Source organism: Polypterus senegalus, chromosome 2 (assembly GCF_016835505.1).
Source record: "Polypterus senegalus isolate Bchr_013 chromosome 2, ASM1683550v1, whole genome shotgun sequence".
NCBI classification, from domain to species: Eukaryota; Metazoa; Chordata; class Cladistia; order Polypteriformes; family Polypteridae; genus Polypterus; species Polypterus senegalus.
In genome coordinates, this window is record NC_053155.1 from 132,629,739 (window position 1) to 132,642,245 (window position 12,507).

The 12,507-nt window shown below is 37.4% G+C and overlaps 1 protein-coding gene across 4 annotated transcripts in view; it reads left to right on the forward strand.

Annotated features, from left to right (window-relative positions):
* The window catches only part of LOC120523369 (POU domain, class 2, transcription factor 1-like), a 217,569-nt gene that overhangs the window by 58,540 nt on the left and 146,522 nt on the right, over nt 1–12,507 (forward strand). The window contains exon 1 of one of the 4 annotated variants that reach the window (XM_039744633.1): nt 6,158–6,206. The exons of the other annotated variants lie outside the window; for them this stretch is intronic. The gene's annotated coding sequence lies outside the window, so the exon portion shown is untranslated. Of the gene's footprint in view, nt 1–6,157; nt 6,207–12,507 lie in introns of those variants that run through there. 4 annotated transcript variants of the gene reach the window in all.

A 12,507-nucleotide genomic window follows, 5' to 3' on the forward strand; every position in this document is an offset into this window, starting at 1 on the left:
CCTACTTGGGTAGGTTCCAGGTTTCCTGTGATCCTGCTCTGGATAAACAGGTTTATATAATGTATATATTGTTCTTAATCTCCGATTCTGTCTCTGTCATTTTGTGCCTGTCCATACTCTTATTACCTGCTCTTGCTCTGCTCATTATGAGTTTGCCGTTCTTATGCATAGGCTATTCAAGTCTCACTGCTCCTAACCTTGACACTACGTGCTTGTTTTTCTTTGTTTCCCTCAATACAGCTAGGTGGGGTCTGCAAACTGATTCAAGCATAAAAGCCCTATTCTTCCTAAGCCCCTGTGATTTTGATGATCACACCAGTCAGAACACTGTAGATGTGTGCTGTAGACATTTAGAGTAAAAAACCCTCACAACTTTAAAATTAACATAAATTTCATTACAAATTAGCTGATTCTGGGCAATAAAAGGAAAAGAAAAAGTGGTAATAGTCAGCACAGATTTGTTCAGCACAAATGACATAGAAAATATTTTAAAAATTATAAAATTGTGTAAAAGTTTTCATATTTGGTACCTGGTTTTGATTACAGTAATCCCTCGCTATATCACGCTTCGACTTTCGCAGCCTCACTCTATCGCGGATTTTAAATATAAGCATATCTAAATATATATCACGGATTTTTCACTGGTTCGCGGCTTTCTGCGGACAATGGGTCTTTTAATTTATGGTACATGCTTCCTCAGTTTGTTTGCCCAGTTGATTTCATATAAGGGACGCTATTGGCGGATGGCTTAGAAGCTACCCAATCAGAGCATGTATTACATATTAAATAAAACTCCTCAATGATATACGATGTGCTTCCCGCGTGTATTGATTTTTTGATTGTTTGCTTTTATCTCGCTCTCTCTATCTGACAGCGCTCCTTTCAAGAGAAGATATGTTTGCATTCTTTTAATTGTGAGAAAGAACTGTCATCTCTGTCTTGTCATGGAGCACAGTGTAAACTTTTGACTACAGGGTTTTATTTCATGTCTAGAGGGCTCTAATAATGTTAACAGTGTGGGAGAGTTTATAAGAGCTTAAAATATATAAAAATAACCATACAAACATATGGTTTCTACTTCGCAGATTTTCATCGAGGAGGGATTACTGTATACTTGTTTTTATAAGACAAAAACAAAACCAAATAGTAAACTGTGTCGTGTAGTGTGGTAGACTTCCACTAACATTTAAACTCTTATCCAAACCCATGAAGTGTACATTTCTGTCTCATTGTGATAAAAAAAAAAAAACTAACCTTCATAGTAGCACTTTAACCATACCATAATTACTAAAACTAATATATATAAAAATAAAACAGAAATGTCTTTGTAAAATAAAAACTAAAATAAAACTAAAAATACACAATGAAGGAAAACTGAAACTAAACTGAATTTCTAAGTAAGGTCAAAAAAAATATAGAAATCAAAACTAATAGAAAAAGGCAAGACTATAATAACCTTGGTACTCACCTTATGTAGGCAGTTTGCAGACTGAGAAGCTGTGGGATGTTTTTTCAATAAATCTTTTGTCTAGTTACATGTGGCAATTTCCACCGATCGGCAAACGCTTTTTAATTCACCTGCTGTGGACAATGTTATTAGTTCTGGTTTGATTCTGCAATTTGGTGTTAAGAAAATTAAGAATCTCAAACAAAACTTTGCATGATACCTTGGTGAGCTTGGCATGCCCTGCTGTTTTCTTGAAGGACATGTGTATGGCAGATTGACTGTCAGGATGATGGAAACATGTTGCTGCATCCAAGCGGTGCCATCTTTCACCTTTACGCCAGGTGCAGCTGCATTGTTCTTATGTGTGATTGGATGTTTCTTGTGGGAATGGCTTCTATTTTCTTTCTCCGATGTAGAACCCTCATCCACATCTGAGTACACCTTTGTTATAGCACTTATTTATTTGAAAACATCAGTGTTCTTTTTCCTCCATGCATAACACCCCTTGTTATGCCCAAATAACTCAATTTTAGTTTCATCAGTCCACAGCACCTTATTCCAAAATGAAGCTGGCTTGTCCAAATGTGCTTTAGCATACCTCAAGCGGCTCCGTTTGTGCTGTGGGCGGAGAAAAGGCTTCCTCTGCATCACTCTCGCATACAGCCTCTCCTTGTGTAAAGTGCGCCGAATGGTTGAACGATGCACAGTGACTCCATCTGCTGCAAGATGATGTTGTAGGTCTTTGGTGCTGGTCTGTGGGTTGACTCTGACTGTTCTCACCATTCGTCGCTTCTGTCTATCCGAAATCTTTCTTGGTATGCCACTTCTAGCCTTAACTTGAACTGAGCCTGTGGCCTTCCATTTCCTCAATATGTTCCTAACTGTGGAAACAGACAGCTTAAATCTCTGGGACAGCTTTCTGTATCCTTCCCCTAAACCATGGTGGTGAACAATCTTTGTCTTCAGGTCATTTGGGAGTTGTTTTGTGACTCCCATGTTTCTACTCTTCAGAGAAAATTAAAGGATGAGGGAAACATACAATTGACCCCCTTAAATACTCTTTCTCATTATAGGATTCACCTGTGTATGTAGGTCAGGGGTCACTGAGCTTACCAAGCCAATTTGAGTTCCAATAATTAGTTCTAAAAGTTTTGGAATCAATAAAATAACAACGGTGCCCAAATTTATGCACCTGCCTGATTTTGTTTGAACAATTATTGCACACTTTTTGTAAATCCAATAAACTTCATTTCACTTCTCAAATATCACTGTGTGTGTCTCCTATATGATATATTTACTGTAACTGACATTTTTTGTCGTAACAACCAACGATTTATACAGGAAAATAATGACTATTAACAAGGTTGCCCAAACTTTTGCATCCCACTGTACCTTTACAAGTACCATAATAGACTCTAATCAAATGTCTACTTTTATTGTATAATGCTAACAATAAGAGCAGCTCACTACTCAAAACGGTAATTCTGGGAAGCATCCAGAATTGAACCCGCGACCTCTTGATTATGAGTCAGCAGTTCTTACCGCTGTACCACCCAAGCGGTCGTGTTAGCATCATACCCCAACCCGATTACTTTTTCTTCAGTTAGATTCTTGAATAAAAGCGCACTTGTTATACGTGTACCTTTTGTGAAAGTGGTTGTATATCATTATTAATATAAAATGAAAATAGTTTCTGTTTTATATATGTGTTCAACATTTCTTGCATTTCCTGTCATCCTACATTTACATCTCAGCTTTTATTTTTGTTCAATAGCATTACCTCATTCATGATTTCATGTCTGAGAGCATTTCTTTAGACACCAACAAACTATTCCATTTAGTATATTCTTACTAAAGTTCATCTTTCTCTGCACCTGTCATGATTAAAATTGGTTCATGCTTGTCCCAGTTTTCTCTCATGCTGGTTCTCCACCACTTGTGTTGGGGAATCTGGAGCATGATTGTGAAATCCAAAGAATACTGAATTTTCAGCAGCTAGGTTCTTGGGTCCATTATCAAGTAAATTGAAAAGACTGTGGTTGATCTTGTCTCTCAGTTGAGGATATACATCCTCCTTATTTATTGCACCAATTCCATTGGCAGTTTCAGTGTAAGCCTGCTGGGCACCTTCCAAGGTCATATTTCAGGAGTGGAGGCACTGTCAGGATTTAGTTAAATATTTGTTTTCAGTTGTAAATTCTAATTATTTCTTTTAGTGGTGTTAGTTATTTTTGTTTTCTATGTAACATCACTATGCTTCATCCAAAGAATACTGGCATTTTGAATTTTGTATAAAAATACTACTATACGTGGAGAGGTGACTGAAATGGGCTTCGAGTTGAAGGAAGGATCTTGTGATTGTCTAGTTCAGTGTCTAGCCCCAGGTCCTTCATGGACCCCGTGTTAATCAGAGGCGACTGTGTGCAGAGAGTGCAGACCTATAAATACCTGGGAGTGAAGCTGGATGATAAATTGGACTGGACTGCCAATACTGATGCTCTGTGCAAGAGAGGACAGAGCCGACTATACTTCCTTTAGAAGGCTGGCGTCCTTAACATCTGCAATAAGATGCTGCAGATGTTCTATCAGACGGTTGTGGCGAGTGCCCTCTTCTACACGGTGGTGTGCTGGGGAGGCAGCATAAAGAAGAGGGACGCCTCACGCCTGGACACACTGGTGAGGAAGGCAGGCTCTATTGTAGGCACGGAGCTGGACAGTTTGACATCTGTGGCAGAGCGATAGGTGCTGAGCAGCCTCCTGTCAATCATGGAGAATCCACTGCATCAACTGAACAGTATCATTTCCAGGCAGAGGAGCAGCTTCAGCGACAGACTGCTGTCACTGTCCTGCTCCACTGACAGACTGAGAAGATCGTTCCTTCCCCAAACTATGCGACTCTTCAATTCCACCCGGGGGGGTTAACGTTAACATTATACAATGTTATTGTCTGTTATATCTGCCTTGCACTGTCCACCTTGCATTTTTTAACTTGCAGTGCATTTTTATCAGTATTTAATCAATATTATCTATCTATCTATCTAATTTGATTTCAAGTTTGCTAACAAAATATATATTAAAAAAAGGTGTCTTCATTGCAGAAAGTAATTTATTTTTTTTGTTCATTTATGTTGCCACTGTCAGTTGTTCACGCTCAAGATTCAGGTATACTGATCCTTAATTATAAAATAAAAAAACTGAGAGTGATGGTATGTACTGCTCTGTAACAAAGTTCACATTTGACTGGTAGTGACCTATAAATGTCACTACATTATAAAGTCCAACAATTAACCATCTTACTTTTAAACCCTTGGTGAGTGTATAAGAAAAAAGTTAAGAATTATGTTCATTTCCGCAGGAAAAATGACATGTCAAGATTTGTGCAGTATCCTGACTTAAAGGGGTTTGTAGCATTTGAAATTTACATCACGGAGTTATCTAAACATTGTATTTTGCTCATCATATTCTAGATATTTGTTGGTTACTCTATTTAATGAAGTTTATGCAGAATGGTGTTTAAGTCAGTTCCTGTCACTTCGTAACTTTTTACCAGTTAAACAGGCTTTGGTTTGTTGTAATCACAAACCGACTGTTGTTGGTGACAGCTGTAGTCTACCCATGTGTATAACTGACTCCAAACTGGTCCTGTATGAATAAACTCATTGCATTTGATTGTTGTTCTAAAGATGATTTCTTCCCTTGCCTCTTTCCCAACCTCAAAAATATAACGGGTAAATGCCAGGGTGCATGCCTTTATTCCATTTAAATGTATCTAGATTGTTCATTGGTGTAATTGTAATAGTTTTAGTGTACATGATCATAGGGAACTATAATATGTCCTGGTATACACTTGTGTATTGTTTAAAGAAACTGTTTTCATTAGGTTCCCTTTCTTCTTTTCAACTATAACAGCAGTATTAGAGAGTACATAAATCTGCAAGTTACTCTGTTTTGATATGCTCTGATAAAAATAAGTGATTTACCACACAATCACAAAATGCATTCAGATTCTTAATGTATTTGCTCTAGAATTTTTAGCCTCTAGTAACAACAGTATACTGCAGGTACTTATGAATAGGCCATCTTTCAAATGTGTAATGTAAAAAAAAAAACCATGAAATATGCATCACCTGCAGATAAGCCAAATGTGAAAAATTTGTTCTGGAAAGCATAACATTAATTTTTAAATTAATAAGTAACCTAACACAATATTTAGTTTATTGAATTAAAATCACACATGCATTACTACATTACTTTAGAAGCTTATAAAAGAAATGTCTGCATTATCTCATGGAAGCATTGCCTTTTTAAGATCATGCACGTGTGTGTTTGCTCTGGCTGGTGAGAAAGAAGTTAAGCACCTGGTTAGTGTCCAAAAGAGTATAAACAATAAAGTGTATAGTTATATATTTAATCTACCCAGTTTAGGGTTGGAGGAAGGCAGTGATTATCACAGCAGCATAGAGTGTAAGGGAAGAAGCTGACCCTTTGCAGGGCACAATTGCACAGCTGAGCAGAAAAGTGTGGCTGCATGCAATCCAGTAACAGAAATTTATAAATAAAACATTAGTCTAGTTTTAATCCAGCTACTTGCTATTGATTTTTTTTTTTTGAAATGGTGTAATCTACAGGTGCAGTTGCTAGTGGTCATACTGTGAATCTTCAGGAGCTCATATTTGGGGATGGAAGAAGGGAGATGAATATTGTTTGTTTTACCACACATGAAGGACTTAACTTAACTGCAAAAATAAAATCCAAGCAAGTAAAAAGTTTTTATGTTAAGACATTAATTCTTGTTTTTCTTATTGGAAGATTTATTGACTCAACAAGAAATTTGTATACAAGATTATTAGCTTATATAAAAGTAAATCTTAATAAATTTTGCTTACCCCTTTGGCAGATTTTTCTTTTATATAAAAAAAAGGCAAAAGAAAAATCTTAAGATTTTTTTTCCCTAACTTTTGCATATGCATTTTTGCGGTATATTTATTAAACACATGAAAATTCTTGCATGTGGCCGTGTTCTAGTCAGTTCAGTAAAGGTTCCTATATTGACTTAGGGTTCATTAACAAATGCTGGACAGTGAAATGTGCAGATTTTCATACAAAAAAAGGAAAAGAAGCATACTATTTTAAAGCATTACATATTCTAATAAGTAACTATATAACATACTTAGTTCTTTCGTTCTTAGTTATTTTTGAAAGTAATGTACCCCAAAACTGTTGGCACATGATGTGCTTTAATACTGTTGTGACTTAGCTAAGACTACCATGCATGTGGCACCACAGAACTGAGATGGTATTGGGGAGGTGATGGGAACTTGCAGCAGCCAGCCCTGCTTGGTAAATACATTCCCCACATGTAAACCAATGTGCAAGAGTATGCATAGTTTAATACACTAGAATCAGTTCTGTCCCACACTATCTTTGCTTCTTCTCCCTTTTTCAACCTCTGATCTTAAAAAGAAAACATATTTTTTTTAGCTGCATTCTTTGACTCGTGTTTTCCTTTACCTATGAAGAAGTCAATCCAATACTTTGAATGCAATCACCGTACCATTTCTTAAACATAGCGTCTTTTTTTTTTTATGTGAAGTATTTTTGTGACCTTCCATGTTATCTCCACAGTTGTATAGTAAGCACCATTTTTAAATTGAGTTTCTAGCATTTTTTGCAATGTTTATGAAGATATGATTTCTGTGAATTTTGCTTTACCATATATACTCAGCAAAAAAAGAAACATCCTCTGACTTTCAACTGTTTTTACTTAATGTGTAAATATTTGTATGAACAGTAAAAGAGTCAACACCATAAGACATAAACTAAAAATGTTTCACAATGTGTCCCTGAATGAAGGGAGGCTCAAATTCAAAAGTACCAGTCAGTATCTGGTGTGGCCACCAGCTGCTTGAAGTACTGCAGTGCATCGCCTCCTCATGGACTGGACCAGATTTGTCAGTTCTTGCTGTGAGATGTTACCCCACTTTTCCACCAAGGCACCTGCAAGTTCCTGGACATTTCTGGGGGGAATGGCCCTAGCCCTCACCCTGCGATCCAACAGGTCCCAGACGTGCTCAATGGGATTGAGATCCGGGCTCTTCCATTGCGAGGATGATCAGCTGTCCTTCCTGTCTCCCTGTAGCGCTGTCTTAGGCGTCTCACAGTGCGGACATGGCAATTTATTGCCCTAGCCACATCAGCAGTCCTCATGCCTCCCTGCAGCATGCCTAATGCACGTTCACGCAGATGAGCAGGGACCCTGGGCATCTTTCTTTGGGTGTTTTTCACAGTTGGTAGACAAGTCTCTTTAGTGTCCTACGTTTTTAAAACTGTGACCTTAAATGCCTACTTTCTGTAAGCTGTTAAGGTCTTAACGACCATTCCACAGATGCATGTTAATTAATTGATTATGGTTAATTGAACATGCATGGAAAACATTGTTTAAACCCTTTACAATGAAGATCTGTAAAGTTATTTGGATTTTTAAAACATTATTGTTGAAATACACAGTCCTGAAAAAGGGACGTTTCTTTTTTTGTTGAGTATATTTTAAATATTTTCTTCAATTCCCTTAATTTAAAGGAACACTCCACAAAAATTTTTTTTTGAATATGTAATTGTACTGATGGCTGAGGAAAATATTTAATCTTATGTTATCATGCAGAACTAACTTAAACTACCTTGTAAGCAAGTTTAATGGATTTAGTATGGTGGGTAATGTTACAAAATGTGTTTTGCTTGCATCATGCAGACTGTTATGGACAAGAACAAGCACCAATTTACTACTAAAAATATGGAAAAATATTTTATGTTTATATTTGGAATGAAGTATAGTGTGATATGGAGTCATTTATTTACCTAAATGCCATAGAAAAAGATGAGCGATGCAGGAAAATATTTATATTGTGTAATATAAGAAATAGAAAAATGTACCTCAACATACATTTAACCATTAATCTTCAGCAGTGCCTGAAGTAGAAACAGGTAAGTGATGGTAGTCTTATTTTTGTCGGCTTCAAGGTCATCCTCGTGATGTGTTGCAATTTTTTTTCATAATTTCTTAATTGAGTGCTTGGGTCCACCTTGGAGTCAGGAGGATCAATGTCATATACATATGTGACGATGTGGGTTCTGGCTCCACACTCCCATTGATGTTTGGGAACCCTTGAACCCAACACCGTCGATAATGTTACCGAGTGAGCTAGTCAATGGAGGCAAATTACTGAGCAAGGGGAAGGTAAAAAGTGCAAAAGTGCTTTTATTAAAAACCAATAAAAACAGTGTTCCATGAATAGTGCAGTTTTTCAATAAATAAATCCATAAAAATGAAAAAAACGTGGAGGTTAAAACAACAATAAGAAAAGACAATCCTTTAAAACGAGAGGTTAAATCTTCTTATGGAAGCAGTCTTAAAACACTAACAAATCCGGTGCTTTTCTGGTAGCGTCTCGCCTGCTAATCCCGTTTGGGCCAAGCAGCAGGCAAGACGCTCTTTGCAGCTGCCCTCTTCTAGACACACACACGAGACTGGAGACCTCCCGATCCCTGGCTCCGGTATGGCACTTATCCCAGTCCCGGAGAACTTGGTTTCCACCAACGGCCAGGTCGCTCACGTTGGGAATTCCCACCACCAAGTCTCCCGACTTCCGCTGCCTTTCAATGGCCTCTCTGCGGCCAGCCGCCTTCCCTGGTCACTCCCGCTACCTGATCGCTCAGCGGGCGACATCAACACAAACACCTGGGTGTCGGCCTAACACCCAGCTTCCACGCAGCTGTCCACGAGCGCCATTCGCTCGCCGTCCGCTTCGCTCTTCGCGGCTCGCGCTCTCTTTCACCGACCTGCTTCCTCTCCTGCTCCCGGTAACCTCCGTCCTCTCCTTTCCTTTCTCTCTCCATTCAACCCCCCACCCCCCCCACAACCGACTCACGCTCATCACAGCTGTAGCATTAGCCACGGGAGCAATCACGAATGTGGGCAGTTCCTCACCTGTGCACACGGTGAGAAACGCCCACATCGACGACCGCCCCGCGGCTCGCTACAACAACGCCCCCCTCACGGAGCTGCCTCGGGTGCGGTGATTATTTATTTAAAATGAATGGCCTTTGCTCAACGAGCTGTGGACCCATAACACCACAACATACCTTAGATCAGACATTTGGGGTATCCTTTGAGGCACAAGCAGTAGATGTCAGGATGTAACCATTTACTGCGAGTATACCTTGGTGTGTTTTGTTCTTCATCTATTTTAGTAATTTTGCTTTTTATCTCTGCTACTTTCTTGGCTTTGGATTTATTTCTGTGGGAAAGATATGAGATAATCTGATCTCTTAAGAAGGCGCCGTCTGCGGGGTGAGTGTATGGGGCTTAGTAGTTTTAGCTCCAAGATCATAGGTGCATGGTCAGAAATAACAATAGCATCGTATTCGCAAGATTTAATCATAGGCAAGAAGTTATTGTCAATCCTTGAGTAACAATGATGCACTGGTGAGTAGAAAGAATATGTTCTTGAATTTGGGTTTAAAAACCTCCAGGAGTCTGATAAGTTGTGATCAGTTATAAACTTTGTAATTATCTTTGCGGTGTTAGATGCCGTTCCCCCTGTGGAGGAAGTCCTATCTAAAAGTGGATTTAGAACACAATTGAAGTCCCCGCCATTATAACTTTATGAGAGTGCAGATTGGGAATGGATGCAAATAAATTTTGTATAAATTCCTTATCAACATTAGGTGCATAAACATTTATCAAAATCATTTTACAGTTAGATAAGTCTCCCATGACCATTACATATCTCCCTTCAGGATCCAATACTACATCTGATGCTACAAATGGTACTGTTCTATGTATGAGAATTCCCACCCCTCTAGTTTTCTTTTTAAAAAACTCAATTGCATCTTTTCATACACTGAATGTAGCCCAAAGTCCTTTAAAGAAGTCAAAATGTAGTTACAAAGAATAGCTAATTAAAATAAGAATAATTAATACATAGCAAGAAACAAATAACACACTTACTGTATGTAAGATAGATTTATAATTTAATAGAGAAGTAGTGTTCTTGTATATAGAATTGATTTTAAGTCTTTAAAGATGAGTCTGATGAATAGGCTGGACAGGATGTGTTTTTTTATTTTTTCCCATATAAAAACCTCCAGATAAGCTGTAGAAAAAATACTAAATCTGCAGTAGTTCCAAGGCCAAAAGACCAATGTTCCTACCATAAAATACCTAATTTAATTTATGTATTTCAGGGCCTTTTCACATGCTCAGAGTGAATAATGTTTAACAAAACAAATCAGCTCTGTCTCTCAGATAAACACAATTTTTTCGGTCTGTAATGGATCTTAAAATTTTCTGCTTATCTGTGAGTATATATTGTACATATAAAAAAAGTTTTAAATTCCTTTTCACACATTTAAGTTAAAAATACAAACTGAGCAAGTTAATTTAGCTATTCTTGGCACTGCACTAGCAAACTTGAGAGACTGACAGTTCTTTCTATACTCATGTTCTTTGTTTATTTTTCATTTTGCCTACCTTTCCTGCAAAGTGCTTGTAGCACTTAGTTTAGCTCGTGTTACTTTAGTCTAAACAAGCTATAAAATAACTTGGGTGAAAATTAAATAGATGGAAAGTAGGGCTGTACATTATTTACTTTCAATTATTCAGCAGCTGAATATACACTGCAATACTTATTGTTGTCATGGGTGCCTTTCATAAGTACTAGATGCTAGCCAATTACCGATGTCTTATCAAAACCGGCACTGACAGAATCTCATAAAAAAAAATATCCTTAAAGTGATATTTAAAGCGGCAGTATTCGGCATTCCTTTAAAGTACTTTCAAATACAGGTTATAGTATGGAGAAAAGAAAAACTGTTACTATAGTCTCAGTCACAAATGCATTTCATATGCAACACCATGGCATAAAATTTCCATAGGCACAGGCATAACTTAACCAGTGCAGTCACTAGCCAAACAAATTCATTGCAGGCACATTGCTGTTTTTAGACTGTTGGTCAGTTAACAATTTCAATGTGTTCCACATACAGTAGTGCACTTCATACCGCTCCACTCCTGAAATCCTTCAGGATGTCTCCTAAACAAAGCATAAGCAAAATTCAGTACCCCATACTTTGAATAAATAAATTCAAAGCATCAAGCCATTTAAAAGGCATTTAACTGTAAACTAAAGCAAGCAATAGGACTACAGCACTACAAGAGATCTCTGCATCCTGCCACAAATTTGCATATATAAAGAAAAAAGTGTACAAAAGTTAAAATCAATGGAATAATATGCTATTTCTCTTACGTGATTAAACCAAGGCTTCCAATATGTGCAAGTTGAAATGAAATGCTATTATCCTGTACTATCGCGCAGTGTCCTTCACAAAGAGCTTCATGCTTATTGCTTATTCTTGAAACATAGAATGTAAGGAACCAGTTTTAAGCCAGGTAGTAATCCTTCTTAGGTGGCAAGTGTTTACTTGTTTTTAAAATTTCCAGTTTAGTTATGCTCATATCTTTAGACGGAGAGAAAACCAGAATCCCTGCTCGAAACATATGTAGTATGTTTGTTTATTTTTTCTTCATTGAAAGCACACAATCATGTCTAGAAGACAATTGCTTAGTAAAATTGTTTAATACTGCACCTTTCACAGACCGTTATCTTTCCTTTTCTTATAGGCCACTGTTTTCACAGCATATTTTTTATGGGGTTGTCTTTACATTTGTACATACATACATCATATACTGTTCATCATAACTAATGCACACAAGCAAAGTTGCTGGATAATATGTTGGTTTTTGTGATCAGTGGTAAGTTAGCGGTTTTATATTTAAGGATCTCTGGATGTCTTCTGTGTTCTTCCTTAGAAGTGTTATTGTCATACTATTAAAATCTTTGCAAAACTTTCATTCCTTGGGTATGCTTTGTTTGGTGGCTTAGTTTGTATTTTGGAGATATACATGTTATGCTTTAGGCTAAGTATCAAATCAAGTGTAATATTGGATAGAACTGTCTTGCAAAACTTTGCAACCTTTTTTAAGTTCTAAACCTATATTAATT